The sequence below is a fragment of the Giraffa tippelskirchi genome, chromosome X (genome assembly GCF_054371585.1).
Source record: "Giraffa tippelskirchi isolate mGirTip1 chromosome X, T2T-mGirTip1v1.2.pri, whole genome shotgun sequence".
In the NCBI taxonomy this organism is placed as follows: domain Eukaryota; kingdom Metazoa; phylum Chordata; class Mammalia; order Artiodactyla; family Giraffidae; genus Giraffa; species Giraffa tippelskirchi.
The window spans coordinates 96,455,991-96,481,699 of NC_137289.1; positions in this window are offsets into that span (position 1 = coordinate 96,455,991).

Genomic DNA, 25,709 nt, shown 5'->3' on the forward strand with positions numbered 1-25,709 from the left:
GATTTTCTTTATAAATGTAAATGTCTCTTACAAAAGGGTTATGTCTACTCTGTTTTCAGAGCTTATTTTCTGTCTTTTGTTCTCAAAATAATCCTTAGGCCAAAGAGGAATATTTTAGGGTGGCGTATTCTGGTTTCCTAAGTCATATTTTGGGGTGGCATTTTCTGATCTCCTATACCTCACATTCTGTTCCAAATAAAATCATCTCCTCAGCAGAGCTGGGAAGCTACCAGTCCTCCAGTCCTGCCTCTCTACTTGGGCAAAACTTCTGTGCTCCTACACTGGGGACAGGGATGGTGACCTGCTTCTCCCAAAGTGATACCACTACCCTGAAAGTGGGAGTTGAAAGGGACTGCAGCTCCCATCTTCTGTGCTGGTCCTTCCCTGAATGGAACTTCTGGCCTATGAGGGGGATCTGAGGACAGGGGTTGCTATTGAGGTCCCAGTATTGCCTTGTCTGGGATACAGCTTCCATCCTATGAGCCTTCACCCTGAGTGGGGGAAGGAATCCCAGTCTTTTCTGCCATGGACTAGGGCTTCTGTAACACAGAGATAGTGGAGATTGAGAGATGTCTGTGACTTCCTCTCCTGGGATGAAACTGGAGTCCTAATTGGGAGCTGTGGTTAAAGGGAAACCTCCCATCTTCTTGGCTGCACTTTCCTGGAGTTAAAGCTTCTGCAACACATAGCTGGATGGAGGGAATTTGAAGGGGATGGAGGAAAGCAAGTTCTAACTCAAGTGCCACAGATTTTTCACTGTTCTTACCAAATTTATTAGATTCTCCTGAATAAATTGCTGCTCAGTCTTCTGTATGACCTTAGATCAACTTCTAGAAACTTTAGATGATTGTTAAGTTCACCAATTAATGTTTTTTTCAAAAACCTGAGTAGAGGGTCCACTGAGCTCCTCACATGGTTATTCCAAAAGTCCCATCATATTTCACTATTCTTTGCTTCAGGTACCACAATCCAAGTGAATTAACAAACCAAATGCAGCAAATATAACAAAGGCTTGCATTCAGAAAGACTTTCTCCTACAATTGCACCCATGCCTCAGTTGTACCTGTTGATGGAGATCTCTGTCCAGTTGGTGAGTCATATTCTCTCCTTGGAAGCTTGAGAGACTTTGTTTAAAGCCAGAGCAGCCCAACAAGTGTTTTCCTGAACCTGTTCACATGTGTGCTCCTGCCTTTATAGCAATAGCCCTTCAACTGCCCAAAGATAAAGCCATCATAAGCTGTAATCATGAGAGGGTAACAGGCAGGAAGGCCAGGGGTCTCCAAACAGGAAATAGGCTGCAAGTGTCAGACATTTTTTATCTCTCCCTTACGTGGCAGGAGGAAACAAATTACAAGTGCCAGATTTTTTTCCTTCTCTATACAAAATTAAAAGGTTTCTCTTAAAATTCTGTGTTGCCATGATGACACCTGGTTCCACCTGAACTTAACTTTTCTCAAACCTTGAGCTAGCCAATGTGTTTTTCTTATGGAAATGTTTTTCTTAATCTATGTTAATGAAACTATGCATTTGCTTTGGAGTTTGCCTGTCTTCAAAATTGTTCCACCTAAGACTAACTTTTCTCTTTTCTCAAACCTTAGGCTGATAATAGCTCAACAAACCAGTATTCATATCAACTGTTTTATGGCTGGGGGATGACACACTTCGTGCCATCCTATCTCAAAAATGCATATTGTGGGAGAGGGGCCTGGTGAAACTCCCTCAGCCTTGAGGTGTCTCTCTTATCTGATTAATAGTTTTCTAACAGACATAAAACATTTGGGGCAGGGGGGCACTCTTTCTGCCCGCTTCTGATGTCTATGTCAGAAGCTTTGCCTATCTCTTTTATACTTTAATAAAACTTTATTACACAAAGCTCTGAGCGATCAAGCCTCATCACTGGCCCTGGATTGAATTCCTCTCCTCCAGAGGCCAAGAATCCCAGCATCTTTCACAGCTCAGCAACAACTTTTCAATCACTGGTCAAAGACAAAACACCCATGACACCTGCCAGGAAGACCACCCAGCATGCTGTTTCTCCCCTCCCCTTGCTCTTGCCAGCCTCTTCTGTTCAACCACTCAGCAAATATCTGTGGTGCATCCATTAAGCATGGTCCTAAGGCACAGCAGAGAAGCTCACAAAGTTTTGCTCTTGTGGACTGACATACTGTCTCCTAACAGGAATAGCTTTTTGCCTTCCCATTTATCCCTGACCTGACTGACCATTTCCCCTTTCTCGGAAATTCTGTATTTCCTAAGATGGGGGCAGAGTGTTCAGCCTTTGTCATTATATACTCCTGCTATGGATGAGTCTGCCTGTGCTCATTCATTATTTCTCCACAGCTTAATACCTGTGCTGCAAAGAAGAGATCCTGTCCCGGTTCTTTACCATCTCTAGAGCACCTATTACATTTTTGTTTCAAAATTTAGTCTGCCTGATTATCATATGTGTTATTATGTCCTAAACAGCTACTACAGACAATCTTAGGAACATACCTTGCATTTGTATGGCACCTTAGTCATTAAGGTTAACATAATTCTCACTACCGCCCCATGATTTGGTGAGGCAAGTAGATATGGATATTACTTCCCATTTTACATAAGGGAGGGTTGGTCACACCAAAGTTAATATCACAGACTTGTCTAGGGTCATATAGCACAGAAGCCCCAAAGCAAGAACAAGTCTGAGGTCCTTCAGCCCCCTGCCTAATGCCTAGTTCCTTCCACATGTGTGCTAAGTTACTCAGTCATGTCTGACTCTTTGTGACCCCACAGACTGTAGCTTGCCAGGCTCCTCTGTCCATGGGATTCTCCAGGCAAGAATACTGGAGTGGGTTGCCATGCCCTTCTCCAGGAAATCTTCCCGACCCAGGGATAGAACCTGGGTCTCCTGTGTTTCCTGCATTGCCAGCGGATTCTTTGCCACTAGTGCCACCTGGGAAGCTTAGTTCCTTCCACAGGACTCTACAATTAGGAAATACCCTCCCATAAAGAGCAATCTGTAGCTTAGGTTAGAACAGAATTTGGTGTGCTAAGAATTTTCGGTCACTTGAGATGGGGAAATAGACATTAAGCTGTTGACTGAACTCTGCAGGGAATTTGCAGACATTCAGTTTTTTTCAGTACCCTCTTCCACAAAATCAGTGGCTAAAATGTACAAATAGGGCTTCTCTCTAATCCTTAAAATTTTCATTGTTGGCAGTCATTCCGTCTCTACCACCCAGCTATATGGATTCCCACCTTCTGGAATGAGTTGCTTTAATGAGCCTATGTTAACAGATTGTCACTCAAAGTCCACAGTTAGGATTTACTCTTGGTGTTGTACATCCTATGGTTTTAGACAAACATGTAATTATATGTATTTACCATTATAGCATCAAGCAGAGTACTCTCAGCAGTGGTAATTTTTAACCTTGTCTTCTTAAGGGCAGGGTTAGCTTCATTTCTAAAAGATTGATTTGAAAACTTCAAAGATAATTAAAAATTCTGTTGAAGTCCCTGAAAGTTGGAGAGGGCCTATTAATGCTACCTATCATCTTCACTGGTTATATGACAAGCCCTCTAACTAGGAGGCATTTGCAATGGTTCAGACTGTTCTCTTTTGAAGTCTCCATAGCAGATTGGTCAACATCATTCTTTCACCAGAGAGGTCTGGAAGGCGATGCCACAAACAGCCTTGCAAGTTGTGAACTATACAGCTCCAGGGGGCTCTATTCACATAGACTATGGCTTAATCCTACTCCTTGGAATTTTGTGATGCGGAAACCTTGATCCTGGGAAAGGTCTGGAAGAATTGTTTGGAAGGTTTTAGCTCTATGTTTAACCAGGCTGTGCTAAAATCAGTGTCTTATAGTTAGAGTAATTTTTGAATATGAAAATGACTATGTCCAAAGAATGTGAAAACCAATTTGCTACAAATTATTTGCTTTAGATAAGAATTACCAATCATCTTCCTGTGCAACTGCTTTCTTTCTCAAGAATCTTTCTGAAATAGAGGGATGGAAAGACTGACTCGATGTTTAGAATTTCAAACATGATGGCCCCAGATGAAAGATGCTCTTAAGTAGGGGGCTTTAAAGGCCTTAAATCATACTGCTGTGAGTGGCCAACTAGTCCTCCTTCCTGGATTCTCCTTCTCACAGGGTTGACCTAGGATGAAAAGGATAAGGGTTTTGGTTTTCAGTTATGAATATGCTCAAGAGTATATGGGAATGTTCTATTTTCATGATTCTTCTACTTCTCATTGCCATCAGAAGCTGAGAGTTGATGACACTGAATTATTATGCTACCAAATTGAAGGCCAATGATACCTATTGTGTCATTAATCAAGTTTCACTCATTTAAATGATTTGACAATATGCAAATGTGGAAAAATGCCTTTTATTTATTTTTCTTCTTTATACCTGCCAGTGTCTGCTTGGTCGTGTCCAACTCTCTGTGACCCCATGAACTGTCACCTCTGTCCATAGAATTCTCCAGGCAAGAATACTGGATTGGGTTACCATTTCCTCCTCCAGGGTATCTTCCTGACCAAGGGATCGAACCCCTGTCTCCTTGTGTCTCCTGCACTGGCAGACAGATTCTTTACCACTGAGCCATCTGGGAAACCCATGGTGGTGGTTTAGTTGCTAAGTCATGTCCAACTCTTGCAACCCCATGGACTGTAGCCTGCCAGGCTCCTCTGTCCATGGGATTCTCCAGGTAAGAATACTAGAGTGGGTTGCCATTTCCTTCTCCAGGGGATCTTTCCAACCCAGGAATTTAACCTGGGTCTCTTGCATTGCAGGCAGATTCATTATTGACTGAGCTACGATCAAACCCAAGGTATGGGAAGCCCATACCTGACAGTAAAGAGTCTTAATTAAGCTTTCTATAAGATGGGCTTTTCCTTCATCCTGAATACTATGTTAACTGTCTTTTTCACTCCAAAGTTGTGGAAGGATGGCTACTGGCTGATCACTTCAATCTTGTCTGCAGTCTCCATTTACACATTTAAATTCTTTTTCAAAATGTTCCCTTCTTTGATGGAAATGTTCTGGAATTAGACAGTGGCAAGTGTTGAACATAGTGAATATAGTAAAAACCACTGAACCGTACACTTTATTATTTTTCTAACTTTTAATTTTATATTGGAGTATAGCCTATTAACAATAGTGATAGTTTAAGGTGGATACTAAAGGGACTCAGCCATACATATACATGTATCCATTCTCCTCCCGACTCCCCTCCCATCCAGGCTGCCACATAACATTGAGCAGAGTTCCCTGTGCTATACAGTAGATCCTTGTTGGTTACCCATTTTAAATATAGCAGTGTGTGAATTGTATACTTTAAAATAGTAAGGTTTCTGTCATGTGACTTATATTTTAATAAAATAAAAAAGCAAAGCTTTGGTTAAAAATCCTTCCCTTCTGATATCTTTTTGGAGGCCTAACTTGATTTTGTCTCCCAGATCAATGTATCTGACCTGTGTTTCCATGTAAAACATTGCCCAAACCAGCATCCAGGGAAGCCATTCTAGATCTGCAATCTGTGGAAATGTTTATCCCTAGTGTATAGATGGGGACCTGAGACAAAAAGAGGTGCCTGATCATCTCAGAATCACCTGGCTTCCAGACACCCACACAGAATTGATCAGACAGCACCAGCTGGATGGCTGCTGCAGGTGAACTGAACAGTGTCTGTCTTTAGAGTGTCCCCAACCTACAGCCAGCCCTTGCTCTCTTATTTTTCCTTCCTCTGTTCAAATGTGCTCCTGAAAAGAATCTGGTCTACTGTTGGCATGTATTTCAGATCAAGTACTACTGATCTCTGGGAGATTTTTTTTTTTTATTAAAAAATTTTGGGGGGAGGTGGTACTCTGTGGCATGTGGGATCTTAGTTCCCTGGCCAGGGATCAAACCCATGCCCCTTGTAATGAAAGCACACAGTCTTAACCATTGGGCTGCCAGGGAAGTCCCTCTATGGAAGATTTAAAAACTTATCTGTATTTAGGAACTGGAAAGGATTGTTCCCTGTAGAGGAAAGGAGGCACTAACAAACTGCTGGGGAGCTTAGAGAGGGACTGGTCTGGGTCTTCCTCAGAGCTCTTCCAATGCTGCCACATCACTGCTATCTAGTCTACCTCCACCTAAAGCCAACTGTACATCTGAATAATGATTCTGTTCTTCCCTCCAGCTATCAATGATGTTGACTTTGAGGCCTCACTGCTCAGTGTGTGTAACACCCATATTGCATGAGGCCATGTGGTCAAAAGACCTGGTCTCTGATTTGAGTCTACCCATAGACTGCTTCCTTTTCATGAAGAAAGAAAAAGAAAGTGATCTTGGGATATAGTATATGGGAAGCATCTGTAGATCTCTTCACATGGAGGCAGAATAAACACACAGATCTAAAAATGTTCTCCCAGAAAGGTCTGGCCTGAAGCACAGTGGAAGGTGTGGTAATTACATTTCCCCAGGAATACAAACTGTCAGTTACCATGGTGCTAAGCAGTAGCTGACAACTTTCTTCTTTGACCCAAAGATTTCTTGAAATTGCTTTTGATGAAATAAGACCAACATTAATTTCCTTTTAATGCACTGTATCTATCAATTGAAATGGAAGAAGAAAGCCATTGCCAGCTTTCATAGATGATAGATGATTTTCCCCTAGGACTCACAGATGCAAATGGGAAGGGAGAGTTGTAATACTCAGCGTACATATTTTGAGGGCAAGATAAATATGATCAAAGCCCTGCTGGCTCACATGGATAGCTCTGCATCTCTGCCTACAGGGCTCTGGTGTGTGTGTGTGTGTCTGTGTGTGTGTGTGTGTGTGTGTGTGTGTGTCTGTGTGTGTGTGTCTGTGTGTGTGTGTGTGTATGCCAGAAGGAAGTTAAGGGGACCACCTCTTCACAACCTCTGTCCTATAGACAGTTGCTTACCCCACCCCTCACCACTGGAGTAAAGTCATTTGAAATACATAGCATCTAGAAGTGCTAAAATACACAGTGGGCCCAAGTAGCAGTGATTCAGCTCCATGAGGCCCTCAGCCAAAACAACAATAAGAGAGCTGGGCAGCTTCATGACAGCTCACTGTCTACACACCAGACCAATATCATAGAGGCCCAGGTGACATTTGTACCCTCCTGTTTGCTGGAGGCCACTTTGGTAACTCAGCTCTGAGGTTTCCTTTGAAGAGAGCGTACAAGTTGTGACAGTGAATTCAACATCCTCTCCTCAGCTGACCTAAAGGGTCTATTTTCCAAAGTGATCCCATTTGACCGTTGCATAATGCTGGAATCAGTCCATCCCTCCCAGAGGAGCTTACACTGGTAAGCCGGTGGGGCCTCTGTCTAAATGCTGGGAACAAGAGCAGAACAGCCAGTTGGTTTCCTCACATAAGACTCTGAGTGGTACTCAGCCCACACATGCTCCTATTTGATGCTTTTTAAAGGAGCAAATTCATGGTTGGTAATAAGCATGAAGGAGATCTGTTATGCATTTTGCCATCTTTAAAAAGTCCCTGGATGAGGTTCTGAAATTTCATTGAAGGGAAATGTGTGCACAATATAGGGGAGGTAGAGCTCAGGTTTCTCTTTGAATTTCTACTTGAGAAGAATCAAAGAAACCTGAATGCCTTTAGCATTTTAACCTGGTTCATGAAAAATGTGACAATCCAGTATGTGTGTGTGTGTGTGTGTGTGTGTGTGTGTGTGTGTGTGTGTGTGTTTGAGCAAGCACGTGCTCATACTGGAGGGCACAATGAGTGCTTGAGTACTCATATATTTGAAGTTGCTGATGCAATATGGCTTAAAGACTTGAAAATTTTCATCTATACAAATAATTTGTTCAAATTCAACAAAGTAGAAATGATTGGTAGAGTGAGGGGAGGTTAAAAGAATTCAGTGTGTAGGGCTAAGGAGAGTTGGGAATGTGCCTCTGACTTAGGGCTGTACATCCCCAGATAGGAATTTGCAGGATAGTTAAGAGGGCACCACTAAGAAGGAAATGGGCAGAAAGGAGTTGAGGTGCATCTTAGCACAGGCTGCCATAACAAAATAACACAGACTGGATGGTTCCAACAATAGAAATGACTTTTCTTACAGTTCTAGAAGCTGGAAAGTCTAAGATTAAATTGTCAGCAGGTTCAGTTTCTGGTGAGAGCTCCTTTCATGGCTTGCAGACTGCCAAATTTTTGCTGTGTGTTCACATGGCCTCTTATTATAAGAGCACTAACCCATGGGGTCAGGACCCTACTATTATGACCTTTTGTAGGCCCTATCTCCAAATACAGTCACATTTTGGAGTTAGGGTATCAACATATGAATTTGGAGGGGACGCGGTTCAGTCCATAGCAGAGTAGAAACTACAAGCAGTGGAACAGCCTCTGGGAAACTGTGGGGCTGGTTACTCCATTCTCAGGAAAATAAAAGATCTAGTTCCACAATATGCTGGAGGAATAGGGAGGGCCTATTCCTGGCCCTTTGGAGATGTGAGGAAGGGGAAGGCAGACTAGAAGCTCTAGGTTGCTTGGAAACATCATTAGATGATTGCTTTAATCTGGTAACCTCTCTCTCTCTCCCTTCTAATGGAATACTAGTGTATTCTTATTAAATGGATAGAACTAGGTTAGGAAGGAAGAAAGGAAGAAGGAAAGAAGAAAGGAGGGAAGAAGGAAGGGAGAAATTAAGAGCTAGTAGGACTGTGGGGTTGCAGCTACAATCCCCTAAGGGGGAAACAGGGAATGAGAGGCTGTATTTTCTCTTGATGATGCAGGCAGTTACTGGCAATTTGTTCTGGCCAGCGAAACTTCTTATATGACTCCAGGTGATTGTATGCTAACCAATCTAGGAACAGAAAAAGCATCATTTTTTTCTGCCTGTAGATTTTTTTTCTGTCATTTGATTTAAAGGCCAAAGGACATTCACTATCCCACTGAGAATTAGAAAACCTTTATGAAATATTCATTAAAGTTTTGAATTGAATGTGTGATAGAGAGGAAAGCTGGGCTAATTTAAACCCCTATCAGATCTTTCTTAATGAGGTAACATGAGATGTAAAAACTATAGCAGCAAAGACTTCTGTGGAAGTCATCACACCCAATGCTGTGAGCTCACTGACTGTCCTCTCCCTGGTGGCTGAATCAGGCCAAAGGGAATACAAAGAAATGCTCCTCTCTTACTATGATTATGTAGATCTCATGGGTTTTTCAAAACAGCATATGGGTCAGGGCTTACTGGGTCCCCCTTTTGGTATCTTAAGAGAAAAATCTCCAGGCTTCTTAGATGCCATTGATCTTCTCAGAAAAGTTAGAAGTAAATGAATATCCACAGCCCCATCTCACTTTTACCCTGATTGCTAACCAGACCCTTGCCAAATTAGGCTGAAAAGAAAGCTGTGAAAATCTTGATCTTCCATTTTGAGACAATTACCAACCTTTACATTAAAGGCTCTATAAATATCTGTGAATTTATCATGGGGACACAAAATTGGTACATATCTTCAGGTGATCCTCTTCACTCAGCATGTGTATTTAACATTTACATATAAAGTTTGTATCATTTATAACGACTGGTAAACTGATAAATCAGTTGCTGTGATGGACAGAAGGAGGGTAAAGGAAACTCATCAGCCTGTGTCACATCATGGTAGAACACAAGGCTGGAATGTAGGTTCAACCCTTGTTGAAACCCAGCTGGTCTGACTTTGGGAAGGGTTTCCTCTCATTGAGTCTCAGGGTCTCTGACAGCTAATCCAGAGAATAAATTCATCTTTACTAAAGACCTATCCAATTTTGTGATTCTGTAATCATAAATATGATGATAAGATGCTCTTCTATACTTAGGCTGCCACCTGGAGAGTGCATTCTCCTTTTATTTCCCATTTTGGTGATGGAGAATTTGAAGTCAAACAAGGTTAAGAGAGGCCCAAAACAACTAGCAATGGAATCTAAATCTCCAATTCAAGGCTTTGGATCCTAGCTTCTGTTGCATTTACTGCTGTTTATGGTGTCTGTTGGCATCATATTGGGCTATCCAAAATGCTATTCTGAATGACACCATTGGGCAGAGATGTTGCATTATTAAAATATTTTGTAGAGTCTTCTCAATGAGATTTATACTCCTAGACAGCAGAGATCTTAGAAGCATATAAGGCATATGCAGTATTATTTTATTTAGCTCCTATTACGAAAAAACTGAAGCAGTTTCACTAAACACATAGGAATATCAATCTTAACATTCCAGGAGGAAAATTTGGGCAGAGAACTATGTGATAAGCACCCCCAAACTAATGGCTGGTGAAAATAAACTTCTCTTCCCTCTCCTTTCTTGATTTGTATTAAGTTTTCTCTTTTCTATTTCTTTTTTTTTTCTTTCCATTTACCTGGTTCAAGGCAAATTGAGCCAGGTTTCCTAAACTTAAATCCAAAAGCTTCCTAATGGGGACATCATTTAATTCTCATGGCAACTCATTAGGTACAAACTATTATTATAGCCATTTTACCCATGAAGAAACTAGGGGCACAGAGAGGTTGAAAAAATTGCCTAAAGTCAACACAGTTGATAAATATGTAGAGTTGGAATTTTGATCAAGAAAGTCTGAATCCACTCAATGCATATGGGGTTTCTTTTTGGCCTGATAAAAATGTTCTAAAATTTATTGTGATGGTTGCACAACTCTGTAAATACACTAAAATCATTGAATTGTACATGTTTAAATGGGTGAACTGTGTGGCATCTGAATTACACCTCAATAAAGTGTGTTAGTTGCTCAGTGGTGTCCAACTCTTTGCCACCCCATGAACTTTAGCCTTTCAGGTTCCTCTGTCCATATATCAATAGAGCCGTTACTTAAAAAAAAAGTCATGATGTATGATCTTTTTAATATGATGTTGGATTCTGTTTGCTAGAATTTTATTAAGGATTTTTGCATCTATGTTCATCAGTGATATTGGCCTGTAGTTTTCTTTTTTTTGTGGCATCTTTGTCTGGTTTTGGAATTAGGGTGATGGTGGCCTCATAGAATGAGTTTGGAAGTTTACCATCTTCTGCAATTTTTCTGGAAGAGTTTGAGTAGGATAGGTGTTAGCTCTTCTCTAAATTTTTGGTAGAATTCAGCTGTGAAGCCGTCTGGTCCTGGGCTTTTGTTTGCTGGAAGGTTTCTGATTACAGTTTCGATTTCCGTGCTTGTGATGGGTCTGTTAAGATCTTCTATTTCTTCCTGGTTCAGTTTTGGAAAGTTATACTTTTCTAAGAATTTGTCCATTTCTTCCAAGCTGTCCATTTTATTGGCATATAGCTGTTGGTAGTAGTCTCTCATGATCCTTTGTATTTCTGTGTAGTCTGTTGTGATCTCTCCATTTTCATTTCTAATTTTGTTGATCTGATTCTTCTCCCTTTGTTTCTTGATGAGTCTCGCTAATGGCTTGTCAATTTTGTTTATCTTCTCGAAAAACCAGCTTTTAGTTTTGTTGATTTTTGCTATGGTCTCTTTTGTTTCTTTTGCATTTATTTCTGCCCTATTTTTTAAGATTTCTTTCCTTCTACTAACCCTGGGGTTCTTCATTTCTTCCTTCTCTAGTTGCTTTAGGTGTAGAGTTAGTTTATTTATTTGATTTTTTTCTTGTTTCTTGAGGTACGCCTGTATTGCTATGAACCTTCCCCTTAGCATTGCTTTTACAGTGTCCCATAGGTTTTGGGTTGTTGTGTTTTCATTTTCATTCGTTTCTATGCATAATTTGATTTCTTTTTTGATTTCTTCTGTGATTTGTTGGTTATTCAGAAGCGTGTTGTTTAGCCTCCATATGTTGGAATTTTTAATAGTTTTTTTTTCCTGTAATTGAGGTCTAATCTTACTGAATTGTGGTCAGAGAAGCTGGCTGGGATGATTTCAATTTTTTGGAATTTACCAAGGCTAGATTTATGGCCCAGGATGTGATCTATCCTGGAGAAAGTTCCGTGTGCACTTGAGAAAAAGGTGACATTGATTGTTTTGGGATGGAAAGTCCTGTAAATATCAATTAAATCTAATTTGTCTATTGTATCATTTAAAGTTTGTGTTTCCTTGTTAATTTTCTGTTTAGTTGATCTATCCATATGTGTGAGTGGAGTATTAAAGTCTCCCACTATTATTGTGTTATTGTTAATTTCCCCTTTCATACTTGTTAGTATTTGCCTTATATATTGTGGTGCTCCTATGTTGGGTGCATATATATTTATAATTGTTATATCTTCTTCTTGGATTGATCCTTTGATCATTATGTGGTGTCCTTCTTTGTCTCTTTTCACAGCCTTTATTTTAAAGTCTATTTTATCTGAAATGAGTATTGCGACTCCTGCTTTCTTTTGGTCTCCGTTTGCATGAAATATGTTTTTCCATCCCTGACTTTCAGTCTGTATGTGTCCCTAGTTTTGAGGTGGGTCTCTTGTAGACAGCATATATAGGGGTCTTGTTTTTGCATCCATTCAGCCAGCCTTTGTCTTTTGGTTGGGGCATTCAACCCATTTACATTTAAGGTAATTATTGATAAGTATGATCCCGTTGCCATTTACTTTGTCGTTTTGAGTTCGTGTTGAAACATCCTTTCTGTGTTTCCTGTTTAGAGAAGATCCTTTAGCATTTGTTGGAGAGCTGGTTTGGTGGTGCTGAATTCCCTCAGCTCTTGCTTGTCTGTAAAGCTTTTGAATTCTCCTTCATATCTGAATGAGATCCTTGCTGGTACAGTAATCTGGGTTGTAGATTATTCTCTTTCATTACTTTAAGTATGTCCTGCCATTCCCTTCTAGCCTGGAGAGTTTCTATTGAAAGATCAGCTGTTATCCTTATGGGGATCCCCTTGTGTGTTATTTGTTGTTTTTCCCTTGCTGCTTTTAATATTTGTTCTTTGTGTTTGATCTTTGTTAATTTGATTAATATGTGTCTTGGGGTGTTTCGCCTTGGGTTTATCCTGTTTGGGACTCTCTGGGTTTCTTGGACTTCTGTGACTATTTCCTTCCCCATTTTAGGGAAATTTTCAACTATTATCTCCTCGAGTATTTTTTCATGGCCTTTCCTTTTATCTTCTTCTTCTGGGACTCCTATGATTCGAATGTTGGGGCATTTCATATTGTCCCAGAGGTCCCTGAGGTTTTCCTCATTTCTTTTGATTCTTTTTTCTTTTTTCCTCTCTGCTTCGTTTATTTCCACCATTCTATCTTCTACCTCACTTATCCTATCTTCTGCCTCCGTTATTCTACTGTTGGTTCCCTCCAGAGTGTCTTTTATCTCCTTTATTTCATTATTCATTATATATTGACTCCTTTTTATTTCTTCTAGGTCCTTGATAAACATTTCTTGCATCTTCTCAGTCCTTGTCTCCAGGCTATTTATCTGTAACTCCATTTTGTTTTCAAGATTTTGGATCATTTTTATTATTATTATTCTAAATTCTTTTTCAGATAGATTCCCTATCTCCTCCTCTTTTGTTGGTTTGGTGGGCATTTCTCATTTTCCTTTACTTGCTGAGTATTTCTCTGCCTTTTCATCTTGTTTAGATTGCTGTGTTAGGCGTGGCCTTTCTGTATTCTGGTAGTTTGAAGTTCCTCTTTATTGTGGAGGTTCCTCACTGTGGGTGGGGTTGGATGGGTGGCTTGTCAAGGTTTCCTGGTTGGGGGAGTTTGTGTCGGTGTTCTGGTGGGTGGAGCTGGATTTCTTCTCTCTAGAGTGCAATAGAGTGTCCAGTATTGAGTTTTGAGATGTCTATGGATTTGGTGTGCCTCTGGGCAGCCTGTATTTGATGCTCAGGGTTATGTTCCTGCGTTGCTGGAGAATTTGCGTGGTATGTCTTGCTCTGGAACTTATTGGCTCTTGGGTGGAGCTTGGTTTCAGTGTATATGTGGAGGCTATTGGATGATCTCTTATTAATTAATGTTTCCTCTGGCTTTCAGTCTCATTCTTGCAGTAGCCTCAAGACTTCTCCATCCATACAGCATCGATAATAAAACTTTTAGGTTAATGGTGAAAAGATTCTCCACAGTGAGGGATACCCAGAGAGGTTCACTGAGTTACATGGAGAGGTGAAGGGGGGGGGTTGAGGTGACCAGGAGGAGAAGAGGGGGACTCAAACGTGGAGAGAGCAGTCTAGCCAGTAAGCACTTCCCTCTGTGCTCTCCACAGTCTGGAACCCTCAGAGAGGTTCACAGAGATATATAGAGAGGGGGGAGGAAGGTAATAGAGGTGAGGATGAGTAGAAAGGGAGGAAACAAGAGGGGAGAGAGAGATCTGGGCAGTATTCTGTTCCCAAAGTGTTCTCCGGTGCCCAGAACACCCTCAGAGATTCACAGATTTGGGTTGAGAAGAGAAGGAGGGGGGTGGGAGATAGAAGTTCCCTGGGGGAGAAGAAAGAGCGTCAGTAGGGGGAGAGAGTAATCAAGCCAGTAATCACACTTCTGAGTAAAAATGGGTACTAAAGATTGGGTTCTTAAATGTACAAAATTGATATCAAATATGTAAAACAAAGATTAAAAATCTAGAGTAGAGGTTGCTGCTGCTGCTGCTAAGTTGCTTCAGTCGTGTCCGACTCTGTGCGACCCCATAGACGGCAGCCCACCAGGCTCTGCCATCCCTGGGATTCTCCAGGCAAGAATACTGGAGTGGGTTGCCATTTCCTTCTCCAGTGCATGAACAGGAAAAGTGAAAGTGAAGTCACTCAGTCATGTCTGACTCTTAGCGACCCCATGGACTACAGCCTACCAGGCTCCTCCATCCATGGGATTTTCCAGGCAAGAGTACTGGAGTGGGGTGCCATTGCCTTCTCCGAGAGTAGAGGTTAGACTCTTATAAAAAATATAATATAGAAAAAAGAAAACAGTATAAAAAGAAAAAAACAGTAAAACAGTAAAAAAAGAAACAGTAAAAAAAGTAAATCAGAAAAAAAACAGTAAAAGAAGAAAACACACAAAGTATAAGATATATGTATGCAGTTTGCTTTAAAAATAGGTTTTTTTTTGTAAGGTAATAGTGGGTTATGAAAATGAAAATTAAAGGTGTAATAGAGGACTTAAAGAAAAAAGAAAGAAAAAAATGATAATAGTAAAAATATATCCAGGACTTTCTCTGGAGCTGTTGTGAGCAGTGTGGGGTCTGTTCAGTTTCAGATAGATCCTTGTTTCTGCTTATACTTTTCAAGATCTATAGGCCCCTTTCAACGCAGTCGGTGTTAACTACAGGGATTTTAATCTGTTGGCCTGTCACTTCCAAAGCGCTTCCTTCTGTTTAATTGGTTTCTGTTTGGAGGTCTCTTCAGTGTCTAATTTCCACCCTGCCACAAAGGGGCGGAGGTGGTCTCTTTAGGTTCGCTTGTTCAGTCGTGCTGTGGGGAGGGAGGAACACTGCAAACCTATATCACTGGCGTGTGTGTGGAGAGCTCGCCGTGTCTCGGCCGCACTGGGTTTGCCCCCGCTCACGGCGTGTGTGCTTTCCCAGTCTGCCCTGCTCAGGCTTCAGGTTACTCTGCCGGGGAGTGGGCCCTGAGATGCGCGCACTTCCCAGGTCTAAGCCGCTCAGGTTCAGGTTCCCGGGTACTCCACAAAGGCGCAGACTCGGTTGGGCCCGCGGTTTGTGCCGTTCCCGGTCGGAGCAGCTCAGGCAGCCAGGAGTTTGGCGAGCACACTCTCCCCTGTTGGGGCGGTGCGGCTTATCACCTCCCTGGTCCCCGCCTGGGTTTATGGGTACGCCCGGCTCCGGTGTGCTTTGTGTCAGTTCTGGGGAGCTGGTCTCTGGTTGCGACCCTCCCGGCGGCTGTCGACCCTCCGGGATCTCAGGCAGTCTTTGCTTAGAAACTGGAAGCCTGTTTGCAGTTTGGTAGGGGTGCCCTCTCTGGGGCCGAGTTTGCCCTTTTCCGGCTCTGGCTGGCCCCACCTGCCCGCTGTGTCCAGCGGGGGATGGGGCGGTCCGCAGCCGGCTAGCTCTCCTCTGGTATCGCCCAGTCCTTTGTTCTGTGAGCGGGCCGGAAGTGCCTTAGATTTGGGCTTTTCGCGGGATAGTTCTCTCTCTCTGGCTGTCCCACAGTTTAGGTTGCTATCTCACGTTAGCTCCCTCAGATTGCCCTCAGGGCGTTCGGGCCCAGTCCTTACCCTAAGCAGTGCCGCCTGCTCCTCTCCGTTCAGCCCTCACTTGCTGGTGGCGGATGCGAGCGTCTGGGGTTCTTTGCTGGGAGTTGCCTTTAGGCATGTACTCTGTGGGTTTTCTTTATTTTTTCTCCCGGTTATGTTGCCCTCCGAGATTCGAAATCTTCCCCCAAACCCGCCGGTGAGAGGGTTTCCTGGTGTTTGGAAACTTCTCCTCTTTTACGACTCCCTCCCTGGGACGGGTCTCTGTCCCTAACTCTTTTGTCTCTCTTTTTATCTTTTATATTTTGTCCTACCTCCTTTTGAAGATAATGGGCTTTTTTTCCTGGATGCCTGATGTCCTCTGCCAGCGTCCAGAAGTTGTTTTGTGAAGTTTGCTCAGCGTTCAGATGTTCTTTCAATAAATTTGTGGGGGAGAGAGTGGTCTCCCCGTCCTATTCCTCCGCCATCTTAGCCCCGATCCCAATGTCTCTGCTTTTTAATATGCGGTCTAGGTTGGTCGTAACTCTCCTTCCAAGGAGTAAGCATCTTTTAATTTCATGGCTGCAATCACCATCTGCAGTGATTTTGGAGCCCAGAAAAATAAAGTCAGCCACTGTTTCCACTGTTTTCCCATCTATTTGCCATGAAATGATGGGACTGGATGCCATGATCTTAGTTTTCTAAGTGTTGAGCTTTAAGTCAACTTTTTCACTCTCCTCTTTCACTTTCATCAAGAGGCTCTTTAGTTCTTCTTCACTTTCTGCCATAAGGGTGGTGTCATCTGCATATCTGAGGTTACTCAGCTATTAAAAAGAATGCATCTGAATCAGTTCTAATGAGGTGGATGAAACTGGAGGCTATTATACAGAGTGAAGTAAGTCAGAAAGAAAAACACCAATACAGTATATTAACACATATATATAGAATTTAGAAAGATGGTAATGATGACCCTATATGTGATATAGCAAAAGAGACACCGATATAAAGAACAGACTTTTGGACTCTGTGGGAGAAGGTGAGGGTGGGATGATTTGAGAGAATAGCATTGAAACATGTATATTACCATATGTGAAATAGATCACCAGTCCAAGTTCGATGCATGAAACAGGGCACTCAAAGCCGGTGCACTGGGACAACCCTGAGGGATGGGATGGGGAGGGAGGTGGGAGGGGGGTTCAGGATGGGGGACACATGTACACCCATGGCTGATTCATGTCAATATATGGCAAAAACCACTACAGTATTGCAGAGTAATTAGCCTCCAATTAAAATAAATAAATTTTTTAAAAAAGCAAAAAGTCTGAATCCAGTGACTATACCATTAACTATTATGTGCCAGTAAGCCAGATTTTAGACCAGGTCTGTTTGACTTAAACTCTATTGATCTTGACTACTAGGTTATTCTATCTGTGATAAAGATGATGGTGATCAAAATAATGAAAACGGTAGTAATGATTATTATAGCTGACATTTATTGGGTTTTTATAGTGGGCCAGCATTTGTCTAAATATTTTTTAAAAATTAACTCATTTAATCATCACAAAATCCTCTGAGGTTGGTACTACTATTAGCCTCATTAAAAAACCAACTTCTATTCCTACTTATAAACTGAGGAATGGAGATTTTGTTTTTAAGTATTTTTAATTAAGATATAATTCACCTACCATAAAATTTCCCTTTAAAATGTAAAATGTAGTGATTTTTAGTTTACCCATTATGTTGCACAACCATCACCACTCTATAATTCTAGAACATTTTCTTTACTCCAAGAAGAAAGTCTGTGTGCATCAGCAGTCATTCTCCATCTCCCCTGCTCACTAGCTCCTGGCAATGACTAATCTATTTTCCGTCTCTATAGATTTGCCCATTCTGAACATTTCATATAAAAGGAATCATACAATATGTATCCTTTCGTGTCTGGTTTCTTTCACTTAGAATAGAGAAAAACAGCTACTGTTTATTGGTTGCCATGACTACCATGTCCTAAGTGCTGTTATTGGGAGCTTTGTGTGCATTACCTCTAATTTTCCCAATAACTTTGTGTCAGAAACTGTTATCTTCATTTTAATGAGGAGACTGAGTCGCAGAGCTGTACAGTAACTTGCATAAAGTGCAACAGCTCATAAATGTCAGAGTTAAAATGCAAACCCAGGTCTATCTGTACCCAAATTCCATACCCTTCATACTCCATCCCTCTGCCTCATGGTCACATGAATGTAGGCCAGTAATGTGGTAGTCTTGAAGCCAGAGAAAAGGAGTCAAATTAGCCTGTGGTGGTGGGAAGTATAGCCCTAAGCTCTACTGGACTTGGTACCTGGTAGTGGGGTGGGGTTGGGGGCATCTCCTCCCTCCCAATCCTATGCTTTAGATGTCAGCAAATTTGTCTGCTGAAGTCCTGCTTGATCTCTTCTCTCTGGAACGCCCTTGTGGCCCCAGCTGACGTGTAGATTGAAGAGCTGTAGGGTGGAATTTCTGTTATTTCTTCATCGAGCTTTGGGTTATGCATGGAATCATGATGAAGCAAGTTAAGACAGAGGGAAGGAAAAAAAAAATCAACAGAATCTCTTCAAGCATTCCTCAAAGTCAGCCGCTTGGGCACATTTCCTTCTCAGATTCATTGAGCGGGCATCAGTTACCCTTGTGTGGATGGGCATACAAGGCTGATGGCTCATATAAGCCACCAGAGAAGGTTTCCCCAATGGTTTGTTGCTGTTGACCTATATTGACATTTTCTCCCAACGTAAAGCTCTTTAGGGTGTGACCTGGAGGGATCTGGGGTAATGCACTTCAAAGAGAGAGGACTGGTTGATAAATCTGAGATTTGCACTGTGCAGTGGTGATAACAATTCTTTGATGGCTTTGGAGGATTTCACATAAAAGAGAAAATTTATCTCAAAGAACAGACTCCGAGAATGTTTGAGCTAGAAGTGACCCTTAAGACTAAGTATTCAGCCCTTCTTTTTTTTTAGAGACAAATATGTTTACCAAGTCTAAAAAAGAGGTTTGGCATAAACAGTGCATGCCAATGGGAGAGCCCTTAGGGGTCATGGTGCTCTAACTGCTTTACCTGGTGAAGCCCCAGTGATCCCTGAATTTCAGTGACACACAAACATATCAAATGGTGCTTGTATCATACACTCTTTCGGCCCTTCATGCTGCCACTTCACTTGCTCTCTCTGGTGAAAACATGCCCTCTGCAGGGTGGGTCCTTGTCAGTTCCCAGAACACTGATGATAATGATGGCAATGACAATGACAACATCATCTCTGCAAACCTGGGGAGTGGTGGACATGACCTGTGCTCCAGTGATCTGCAAGGATGCCTTGGGGTATCAGACCCCCCAGCTGCCCTCTCAAAGCCACTCATCTGACGTACTCCCTTCTCCCTCTAAAGGACCACCAGGGCAGCCTTACAGGGGGAGAGGAGAGAGTGTAGGTCCATGGAGCAGAACCAAAATACCCACCACTATAATTAGTTCTCCCCATGGACCAGCCCAAGAGCTCTTTTACTTATATACTGTACACAAGCAGATGTTTATACTAACGCTCATGGACAATGAAGAATTAAGTGGTGTTTTTTGATGCTTTATTATAAGAAAGCATAGAAATGGATACTGCTTTTTTAGAAATAGTGCCTTCCAAAAAAGTTTGTTTCAATGATTTGGAAAATGCAGGTTCAAACAGCTCATTTCTTTAGATTGCTGAACTGATCTGCTGTTACTGCAGCTAGAGGCCTTCAAGAGTCACTGTTGAGTTGGCAGAGGAAGTGAGAAATTGGCAGGAAAGAGGGTGCTTTGTTTTTTTGACATTGGGGATAGTGTGTCTCAGGGTTTCCCTTTAAACTTTTATCTTGAAATAGTTTTAAACTTACAAAAAGGTTGTGAAAATAGCAGTTTCTGAATGTCTTTCCCCTAGCTTCCCCTTATGTTAACATCTTATATAACCATAGAATATTTATCAAAAGTAAGGCATTAATGTAAAAGCACATGAAATAATGTCATTTGCAGCAACATGGATGGACCCAGAGATGATTATACTAAGTGAAGTAAGTCAGAAAGAGAAAGACAAATACCATATGATATCACTTATATGTGCAATCTAAAATATAATACAAATGAAGTTATTTACAAAACAGACTCAAAACAGACACAGAAAACAAACTTATGGTTATCAAAGGGGAAAGGTGGCGGGGAGGGATAAATTAAGAGTTTGGGATTTAAATGCTCAGGACTGGGGCAATGGGATGACTCAGAGGGATGGGATGGGGAGGGAGGGGGGAGGGGGGTCCAGGAAGGGGAACACATGTAAACCTATGGCTGATTCATGTCAATGTATGGGAAAAACTACTACAATATTGTAAAGTAATTAGCCCCCAAATAAAATAAATAAATTTATTAAAAAAAAAAAGAGTTTGGGATTAGCAGATACAAACTACTATATATAAGATAGATTAACAACAAGGACCTATTGTATAGCATAGGGAACTGTATTCAATATCTTGTAATAAACTATAATGCAAAAGAATATTAAAAAGAATACATATATATATGAATCACTTTGCCATACACCAGAAATTAACACAACATTGTCAGTTAACTATACTTATATTTTAAAAAATTGCAAAGAGGAATTAAGGTTCCTTTCCTCAAAATCTGTATTCTATTGCATTAACTATTAAAACAGTTTAAACTTAAATATATATAATCATAAAAGTTTTTAAAATATCAAAAAAGTAAAGCATTAACTTTGATACATACTATTAACCACACTACAAAATTTCTCATGATTTCATCAGTTTTTCCACTGTTCCAGGATCCAATCCCAGATTCCACATCACATCTGTTGCCTTAGTAACATCCTGTCTGTGTCACCTCCTTAGTCACCTCCTGTCTGTGACAGTTTCTCAGACTTTCCTTGTCTTTCATGCCCTTGACATTTCTGAAGAGTAGTGGTCAGGTATCTTGTAAAATGTCCCTCAATTCGGGCTTATCTGTCACAGACTTAGAGAAGGAACTTATGGTTGCTGGGGGCAGGGAGAGGATGGGGGATAGGATAGTTAGGGAGTTTGGGATGGACATGTACACACTGGAATGTTTAAAATGGATAACCAACAAGGACCCACTGTATAGCACAGGAACTCTGCTCAATATAATGTGGCAGCCTGGATGGGAGGGTCATTTGGGGGAGAATGGATACATGTATATGTGTGGCTGAGTCTCTTTGCTGTCCACCTGAAACTACCACAACATTGTTTTTTCACTGGCTATACCCCAACATGGGCTTCGCTGGTGGCTCAGATTGTAAAGAATCTGCCTGCAATGTGGGAGACCCAGGTTTGATTCCTGGGTCAGGAAGATCCCCTGGAGAAGAGCATGGCTACTCACTCCTGTATTCTTGTCTGGAAAATTCCATGGACAGAGGAGCCTGGCAGGCCACAATCTATCAGGTCACAAAGGGTTAAACCTGACCGAGCAACTAACACCTTCACTTTTCATACTCCAATATAAAATAAAAAGTTTAGAAAATTTTGGGTTTGTCTGATGGTTTCTCATGATTAAAATAGAAACATCTCATGATTAGTTAGAAATAAATTGAAGCTGGGGATCCCCTTATAAAAGGGAAATTACTGTTCTCTGGCATCCTTCACCTTCCCTCCAAGCTCTCTGTCCATCTCCAGTTCTCTTTTCTCTACCCTTACTGGGACCAAGATTTTCTCAGCACTTGCTTTGAGTCCAACCCAATTGTGGAGGCATGGAGCATTGATAAGAAAGGTGCCTTTTAAATTTTTCATTTTTTTTCACATGTCCTCAAACTCTAAGAAGGAATTCCCATCTCCTACATTGAGACTACATGGAGGCAGCACAATGCTCCTTTTGAAAAGATTTGAGCAGAGAGGCAGCTCCTCCTGCACCTGAAATTCATCATTACTTATTGTATGAGAAACACTGAAGCCCCATCATCAAACTATTCAACCTGCAATGTGTGTACATCATTTTGGGGAAGATTTCTGAAGTTTCCTCCTTAATTAGGTTATGTGGTTTCATCTCAAAGGTTCTGATATTTCTTTCTCTTGGTGGAGAGAGAAATAGTAACTCAGGTTTTTTTGGAGTTTTGAGGGAAATGAGAAGTCTTATGAAATCATCAGTGTTGTAGCTTAAAACCTAATCCTTTCAACTGATGCCACTGGCTAAGATTTATCACCTTTTTTTGAACAAAGTTTGGGGATTTTTTTGTAGCTCTACTGAACATCAGTGCTAGAAGAAGATGCTGTTCACACTCCTGCCATTTTACACGAGACCACTGAGACAATGGAAGGAAAAACAACAAATTACTCAATTAATGAAAGGTCTAGTGCCCATTTTCTATGTGCTCAGTTCTGTACTGGTTGGTATAAGGGCATATAGGTTTATAGAACATGGTGTCTATCCTTAAAAAAGCTTAAAGATCCAGCATGGGAGTTATTACCACTCCATTTAAAGTGGCAGTGAACAAGGCAGGATAATGTGTTATGGTAGTGATGTCATATAAGAATTAGTAGACAACCCTGGCAGTCCAGTGTTTAGGTCTTCGGCTTTCAATGCAGGGGGTGAAAGTTTGATTCCTGATTGGGGAGCTATGATTCCATGTGCTTTGGGGCCAAAAAGCCAAAAAACATAAAATAGAAACGATATTGTAACATATTCAATAAAGACTTTAAAAAATGGTCCTCTTTAAAAAAAAAAAATAGACAACTGCACTAAAAGCTTGAAAAGGCCTTAAGGGGAAAGGATCTTTAAAACTGAGCTGGATCTTTAACAATTGATAGATTTGGAGAGATTAAAAAGGCACACTGTGGAAGGCCCCCAAAAGCTAGGTAGAAAAGGTTGGAGTATTGGGGGCAGAAGAGGGGAGTAGTGTTTATAGATGTTCAATCATCCTGAGTGTGCAGTGGGAGTCATTGCCAAGCAGGAGTGATATTTATTCTGGGCCTCCCAGAGGCAGTGCCAAAACACTGTGGTCCACTGGTGAGACAAGGAATGAGGTATAAAAGGAAAACTGCTGCATGGAGCAAGTGAGAGAGAATTTTTTTGGGAGGGAGGGTAAATGTATCTCTGGGTGTTTGGGGTCAGCCAAAACCCAAAAGACGGAGAGTAGTGCACCTCATCCCAGATCACTGAGCTCTTCTGCAGAATCTTGGTGCCTCTGACACCAAGTTTCTCAGTTCTGGGGAGGGGGTGTCTGATTCTGAAGACACTGTGACTTGGGAGAACAGTTCAGTTCAGTCGCTCAGTCGTGTCCGACTCTCTGCGACCCCATGAATTGCAGCACGCCAGGCCTCTCTGTCCATCACCAACTCCCGGAGTCCACCCAAACCCATGTTCATCGAGTCGGTGATGCCATCCAACCATCTCATCCTCCGTCGTCCCCTTCTCCTCCCGCCCCCAATCCTACCCAGCAATAGGGTCTTTTCCAATGAGTCAACCCTTCGCATGAGGTGGCCAAAGTATTGGAGCTTAAATCCTCTCTAAAAGAGCTCAGACTGTAGACTTTGCTGATTAAAACTGGGGTCTCCAGAAAATGAAACCCTCCTACACTGTTTTGAGGAATGTAAATTAGTGCAGCCATTATGGAAAATGGTATAGTGGTTCCTCAAAAAGCTAAAAATAGAGTTGCTATATAATCCAGCAGTCCAACTCCTGGGCACATATCTGGAATTGTCCAGAAACCCACTTTACTTTTTTGCATCTCAAATATTTGCCAAAAACCTTTGTTTTCATGGAGAACACAAGGGCAATAAAAATATAATTGCAAACTAAAGAAACTTAAACATAATAGTAATGAAAATATGCACCATTTATTGAGTGCATATGCTATGACCCAGAGCTGAGCTGGATGCTCTACACATGATACACCCGTGTCCCCTAAAAATCACACAAGGTAAGAATTTCTGAGTGTAATTTACAGGTGAGGAAACTAAGTTGCAGATGTGTGGGGCTAGTAATGTTCAGGTCCTACAGATAGGAAATACTGGCAATGGGATCCTAACTTGAATTTCTTCGGTTTCAAATGACTTGTTCTTTGCCCTATGCATAGATGTTTCTCATTTTCACTCACTGAGTGCTGGTCCTTCAAGTTGGTCTGGTTAAGAGGCTGTATTTATTTTCAGAAGCTATAGTCAGGCCATGTAGCCTTCCTTGTGTTCCTTTTTCAGAGTTGGTTTTCAGAAATACATGAAGAAAACTTGCCCTTTTCAGCCACAGCCTGTTCAAGGACCAGTGGTAATTGACCTTTGGATTCCTTACCCTATGGACCAGATGTGAATCTAATCATCTGAAGAGTTCCTACAATGAAATTTCATACTCTAAAACACACTTCTGTCACAAAAATATACTTGTAAATATTTCAGATACTTAACAGGTGTTCCAGAAATGGCTTTAGTACTGGTAACATCATTGAGATCCTAAGATGACTGCTATAAAAATAAGCAAACCTGTTTGGAAGTTGGTTAGGCGACTAAAAACAAGATACAACCCCCTCCTTATCTCCAACTTCAACCAAGTTAGTATTCCACATCTGTAAAAGCAGTGGAGTGTAAATTGGTGTGTGTGTGTGTGTGTGTGTGTGTGTGTGTGTATGTGTGTGGAGTGTCCTCCAACATAATGAACAACAGGAAACTGAGAAAGAGATGTGGACTTTTCCTCTGAATCTTCTACCACCTGAGTTTCTTTGCCCTAAACCCACACCAAAGTTTTTTTTTTTCCTGTTTTTAGATTGATAATCAATGACATTTCTTCCCATTTAAAAGTCCGTTGTTATGACCAATGCTAATTTTCATGTTTGTAGGACATTTATGTTGTTTATGATTTTAGCCCAGTTTTTATTGGTGTGTTAGTTTTTTTTTTCCTCTATAGACTTCTTTATGTCATAATGACATCAACCTTTTCCCATATTTGCTCCATGTATTTTTCCCTCAGTTTTCTCTCTGGCTTTCAACTGTCTTCATAACGGTGTGGTGGGTATTGCTATTTTCCACCTAAATTTGTTCTCCCCTTTCCCATAGTCTAGTATAGTTGGGCATGTGGCTACCTAGCTAGGGACTACATGTTCTACCCCTCCTGCAGTTAAATGGAGTCATGTTGCTAACTCCTGGCCAAGGGAATGTGAGCAGAAGTCATGGTTGCCATTGCCTGACCAGGTCTTTAAGACAGTGGAAGTGCTTCCTTCCTATACTTCCCTGTGCTTTCCTGCTGGAAGTCCAAATGTTAGACCAAAGGTTTTTAACCTTTACGTTTTGCTCTGGTCGATGTGGCAACGGGAATGGGGGGGAGGTCAAGCCCCATCTACACAGACTCTCACTAGCTGTGGACTCTCACTAGCCCAGGAGGACCTATAGGGAACCCAGAAAGCTCTTGTAGGACAATTTAAAAACCACTGCTGAGATAACTCATCAGGTTTCTTAGTGATTTTTTTTTTCCATGAAAGATTCCTTGTGTACCAGCTCCTACACTGTTGGGCTTCAGTTTCCTTATCTACAAAGGAATCTCTAAGGTCTCCTCAAATTCTAATAATCTAGATTTCTAGTGTTCTCTAATGACCAGGACTGGACAGAGAGGATGAGAAATCTTTGCTGACAGATCTCCTCATACAGGGTTTCAACCCAT